The following is a 6,609-nucleotide window of genomic DNA, read 5'->3' as shown; positions in this document are numbered from 1 at the left end:
CCCGGGAAGGGTCGGCCCCGAGGGTGTGACAGGGCCCCAGAAGCGTCCGCGGCCCGGCCCCTCAGCGCTGCTCTCAGTTCAAACTGGGGGAGTTCCTTGTCAAGGGCTAACGGACGTTGGCTGCCCTAGGTCTGAACCTTCATAATTTGACAAGAGAACACTTTCCTCCCTTCCCAAACCCCTAAGCTCAGAAATTAAAAACTACGCTAACTCCGTTATGCACTTATGTTTGGTACCAACCGCATGGACAAAATACCGCACTGTCACCTACACTATGATAGCACTAAATCATAAGTGTTTGCTTCCATATACGATTTTAGGACATGAGAATCGTTTTCTGTTAATATTTCACTCACCTTATGTCTTTGATTTTAGCAATATTTTAATATATGGTAATATTTTATTACCTTTAAAGCAGGGACCTCATTTTAAAGGTCCTCATTTTTGTGGGATCTTTCATCTCTCTCTTGGGTCCAAGAAGACCAACATATCTAATGACAACGTAGTATTTATCGGACATAATTTCAGGGTAGTATAACACAATAAGGTTACTGAAATTGGCTTGCATCTTTGAAAGCTGCCCCCAAACAGAAAACAATTTGATTTTTCAGTTCTTTTTAACAGGCTTCTGCACTCAAGCCATTATTTCAGAGCTGTTTGTTAAAATAAAAGCAGTCATAATTTAAATAAACCACTTCAGACTCAATAAATACCCGTGGCTTGCAAAAGAGCCATTTACATTGTGTTCCAGCCTTCAAAGCATGGGAAAAAAAAATCTTACATTTAAGTATAGAATTTGAGCTGGTGTTGGCATTTGCTGTAAATTAGCTGTATCTCATCACGTCATAAATTGCTATCACTGACAGGAGAAGATTGTCCTTTCCAAAGGGTCTACAAAAAAGCAAGCATCATGGCTTCTTTGCATCCAAGTTGTGACTGTATACAAAAAGGATTGCAATGAGTATTTCACGCTGCAGAAAATACCACTTTTTTTTTTCGTACATACACAAGCAGTACTATTTCATTTACTTGGGATTGGAAGAGAGACAGTTTTGTGCAGAGATGTAACAAGTAAAATGCAGTGCTTTGAAAATGAAAAATACAACCAGCATGTTATTCTCATTGTTTCTATTTTCAGAGAACCATAATACTATGAATTACAGCAAAAGTGAAACAGCTGATGCTTCAAGACACTGGTAACACTGGGAAGTTTACTTCTCACTCTTTATAAGCAAAAAATCCAGTAGCACATCAATGATTACATCAAAACGATGTTAAAATCATGGTTAACTTTTAACCCATAAGGCCCATATGACTTCTCAAACATGTCTTAAAGTAGCATGTCTGTGTAACTAGACATGGATTAATATGACTGGAGAATCTTTAAGCCCACTCATCCACTTCTATTGGTAGTACCAGCTGACGTGGAGCACATTCCTACCCCTAAGACAGACACTAAGCTTGAATAGCTGTTAATACCAAATCTTAAATGTTTTTACAATGAAAACTGGCATACAAGACAACCTTTGCCAACACAGAACCCTGAGGAACTACATCTGATCTACGTTTGACAAGTAGCAAGTTTACCCAAATATTTTTATTGTTTGGACTTCTCATGAGAAACAACATGCACAAAAAAATCTTGTCTTTCATCCCGACTTCCGAATCAGAAGCATGCAGGTCCACCTGCATAACGCAATCAGGATTTACAATAGTATCAGGAAGCATCGTTATCATCAGGAAAAAAAGAAATCATTTCCCCACGGCAGGATTTACATATGCAAGATAAAGAAAGGTTTAACAGAAACAATTACTGTCAACACAAAATACTGAAGACAAGCCTATTAGGAAAATTACTACAGGCTTCCTAATAAAGTTAACAGGCTGCATTCATTGAAGTGAAAATTAGGTGGAGCCAATGTCTCCCATATTCTTAGAATGAATGCCAGTAGCCGCAGCACATACTGTGCTGTTCCAACAGTTGAATCTACTAGAAGACAATATTTTCCTCAGCCTGCATCATTACTTTTACTTTGGTAAAGTAACAACCGTTTGGGGGGGATGGGGGGGGTGAGAAGGGAGAGGAGGTATTTTACTTCCTGAAAATGTTCACTTTAGAAAAATTAGTATGACTTATCTTTCCAAACACACCTGAAACACTAATCATCAAGGCGTAAAAGATTTGAGGTATGAAACAGATGCGTGTATTTTACAATATATTTTAAGCAGATGGAAACTATAATGACCAGATTAATGGAGCTGAGTCACTCTAGATACAGTCGACAGCATGCTGGTTTGCACTCAAAGATCTGGATCTCTATTTAAAAAAAAAAAATGTTCTCAGTAATGTTATTAAAACAGACCCATTTTTAATTTAAGTGCTACTCAGGTGACTGTTTGTATAAAGTATTCACATTTCAGCCACATCACACAGCGAGGGGGAGACAAATGGGTTCCAGACTATATCCATACTTCTGCATCTCGAAGAAATAACCTTTGAACTTCATCAGGGAAATGCGTCCAGGGAAACGCCTGTTTGCCTGGCACCTGAGCATACTGGACAAGAGTGCAAGTGACTGAGCCTTCTGTACTTTCAAGTAATGCTCCAAATGCAGATATGTAAATTGGAATCTGAGATAGCTCTCAAACATGAAAAGTTAAAATAAAATGCAATTAAAATATTCCACAAACCAATTCATGTGAAAATTATTTTTGTAGGAGCGTAAGAACAAGTGTTAGTCATTTAGTATTTATTGTATATACACTTGTTGTACTAGGGACAATTCATAATAAATCAGTACCCAATAGGATTCTTTGCACTGAGTTCACTTAGATTTCTCTCAGGCTCCAAGGCTGAATCTGAGGATTTGTGTGCCATAGAGGCATCTATACTCAGATGACTTATTTTTAGTTTGGATCTGGTCAGAATACACTGCATATCAAATTAAGCATACAGTTCTCTAAGGAAACCTAATGCAGACTTTATTCAAAAATTCTTAGAAGGTTCATGACATCTAACTTCAGCATCTCATTCAGTTTGCCCATAAGGAGAGAGAAGCAGGCTCTTAAGCATACAGAGAAGTCAATAAGCCTCCTGCATCGATTACATGAAAGAGCTCAGGTTCCTCATGTAGGTAGCCAAGTTACACACTTAAAGCTAGTGATATCAGAGCTGGGATTTTCTCCAAGTTTCAAAATAGGGTCTCATTTGCCAGAGAATGGTAAATCCACTGCATTTTTAAATGGAGATAGCAAATGTCATACAGAAAAGTGGGAACTGCCACTACGTATTAGCTAAAGCAGAATGGGAGGGGACAGGACAAGAAAATAAATCTGCTTACATTGTACATTTTTGTCTCACTTTTACTGAAAGCTGATTTCTTCAAACTAACCTGTCAGCCAACACGTGACAGCCATGGAAAGATGTCAAGGGGACTCCATGTGTAAGCTCAGATAGCCCTCTAATGTCAGAGGTGGTTGATTGCTACAGATAATAGCCAAAGTAGACATCCTTTGGCTCAATGCTACCAGGGAATTACTCATCTTGCACTTGGCATCCATGCAGATTTGAGCAAAACTAAACTGCCGTCTACAGAATCACAACTTCTGACTTCTGTTAGAGAAGCTTCAGCTGACTGGTTACTGTTCTAAAGCTTCAGATTGTTCTGTCAGCATTTTGTTCAACAAGATAAACATTTTTTAAAAAAAACATTACTGAAGTGGGACATGATGACTAAGGTCAAATAAAAAGTAGCAGTTCCACCCTGTTACAGCCCACAAGTCATGTTTTACTAAAAATATACATTAATATATGCACACATATATGGAATGTTCTTGTGATAAATGCACCTGAGTACAACAACAGAGATCTGAATTTCTCCTTGATATGAGTGACATTGCTGTCACTTAACATATCAGCTACTACTTTTATAGAAAATTTACAGGGTGGATACAGATGCAGTTTAAATATCAGACTTGTTCAATGGCAAGGCTCTTTCCCTCTCCTCTATCATGGAATACACACACTGCTTCATGCAGTTCTAACTGGAAGAAGAGCACCTAGTTAGCTCCACATTCAATAATCTCCCTGCGACCAATTTTCTTGAATCATGTTTAAAAAAATTCTGAAGTCAGATGAAGAGACTAATTTTTAAATAACTAGATAATCTTTACACTGAAACTGTACTGCACAAGCCATTCAAATTAACGTTCTTTGTAATTACCAACTGGTCTGCCTTTGCTTGTTCTTGACATGTAGAACAAACTCATTCCTAGGGCTGAATATCCACCACTCTTAATAACATTCAATTTTTGCATAAGAAGAAAAGAATTTAAGTCATATCAATATGGGACAGAATACCAGTTTTAATACTTTGCTTCCTATAGGTCCCTTCATCTGAATAGGTAATACTTACCTGTAAAGTTATTTGAACTATTCTAGAAAAGATAAATTTAAGCATAAAAAACAAGTCCTCTGAATCATCTTTATGGCTGCTCTCATGTCAGCCACCTCTACCACATGCTACCATTTAGTTGCTAAACTAGCCCTGCAAGCCAACCTCCATTAATTTTCAAGAGCTATAGTAGTACTCCATTGACAACTACTTCTACTGTACACATTTCACATTCTTCTGAACTACTCCAGCCAGTGACTTCGGTCAAGTCTCATTACATATTGTGTTGTTTTAAATTCAAACCCATGTGATAAAGCATTCTTTGTTGTTCCATAGGACTGCTGTGAACTAGAGCCAAGAAACTGTGGCACCCATTACTTAGCTTAGAAAGCTGAATATACACTGAGACGTGAATTGGGAGCATAATCTTTGGCTGCCAAAAGTACATGTGTAGTTGCACTTATATGAACAATACTGTAAGCATAACTACCTTTGGTTTCCCCAGCAGCACTGCTCATTTGTCCTCTGTTAAAAGTACAATTGTACTGGTATGGCTGTTTTTTATGCAATTGCCATTCTAGGATTGCTTTGCTCATCTAAACACATACATATTTTATCAAAGGAGTCAGACTTGACTGGCACAATATACTGCTAAAGAAAGTAAAAACTGGCAACTACCATGTATCAGTATCCTTGCAATAACATACATCTATCATATGCTACATCTGTAAGTAATGAAGACCAACATAAGTATAATTATACAGTAAATAATTAGGGCTGAGTCCAGGCTATGTGCATTCTAGACAGTTTTTCTTCAAACTAAGCCTACTACCTGTTGGAGTACATTCAGTACATTCCTGAAGCACATCTTCCAGTTTCATTTCATCTGAAAACAGCCTAGCCCCTGTGATCTGAGGTTGCCCTGCAACACGAAGCCAAATCACAGTCAATAGGGACTATAAGAAAAATCACATAAGTACGCTATTAATCCAAACTGAGGTAATAACGTAAACCCATCTGTAATTGAAAGCACAGTTAACTCCTCTCTAAATGCCAGACTTTCAAATGAGATGTGACAAACATGAGACAGATGAATGCATTTGGCTAAGAGCTTAATTCTGTGCCTATTTCCAATAACCATTCCCAACAGAGCTAGTACAGCAAGAGAAAAACTTGCTTTCTCATACACAGTTTACTTGGAAGAGCAACATTCTTACAATAAAAAGGCAAAAGTCTCCATTATTGAATAATGATTGTAACACTGTACCACAAGAAGTGACACTATTGGCTCCACATATTCCCAGCTTATCATCTAATATATCTTAATTAACATCTGAAAAGTGATGTGGTTTCCTCCACCGAACAGAAGCAATTGATGTGTTTACACCATCTGATAAGTTATTGAGTGTGGTTGGCTCTGGGCCTATAAGGGCTGGCATGTCGGATGAGATACCCATTGACAACACTTTCCCTGTCACTAGAGCCAGGCTTGTAAAGCACCTTACTGCATTTGTAGGTACTGCCTTTTTCAGAGGCCACAAAGAACAAGCACATTAAAATAAGGTTTCATAAAACCAGCTTAAATCCAGAACGTTTCACTGAGAATGTTTAAGTATATACTGCTAATCATGAATATGCTGAAGTCCCATTAATTCAGAGTTTGTTAAATAAGGACTAAAACTGCTTTTAAGAGCACTAAAGGCCAGACTATATATTTGCCTGAAGTCTTTCCTAAGTCATTATTACATAATCATAACTGCAAAGACCAAGTATACAGTAGCACCATTACACTTCATATTAGTTTTTAGTAGCTAACAAGACTGTATTGATCCTCTTGCAATCAAGGAGGTCCAAAACTCATTTATGTACTACTTACCCTACACTGACTAGTTGTGCAAACTCTCCTGGTACCTAGAAACTGTTTAAATATGTAAATAAATAAATTATTGAATAAATTGTATTTTGGCATCTCTTGGCAATCAGAAATCTAACAAAGGCCTTCCAGAGTATGGAAAGTCTGATTTATAGCTTCCTCTGCATCCTGGTTTCAGCTAACATACCACTTCCTCCGTGTCCTGGTTTCCATTACACTTGCATAGTGTTTTTGTTTGTTTGAAGTTCACACACATCCTTGAGTATAGAAAAGTTGCACATCTTTGTAAACGGTATCAGAAATGTTGCTACTTTGTAATAATTAATAACCAGGAGATGGTTA

This window comes from Cygnus olor, chromosome 17 (assembly GCF_009769625.2).
Source record: "Cygnus olor isolate bCygOlo1 chromosome 17, bCygOlo1.pri.v2, whole genome shotgun sequence".
In the NCBI taxonomy this organism is placed as follows: Eukaryota; Metazoa; Chordata; class Aves; order Anseriformes; family Anatidae; genus Cygnus; species Cygnus olor.
This window is presented reverse-complemented; position numbering follows the sequence as displayed.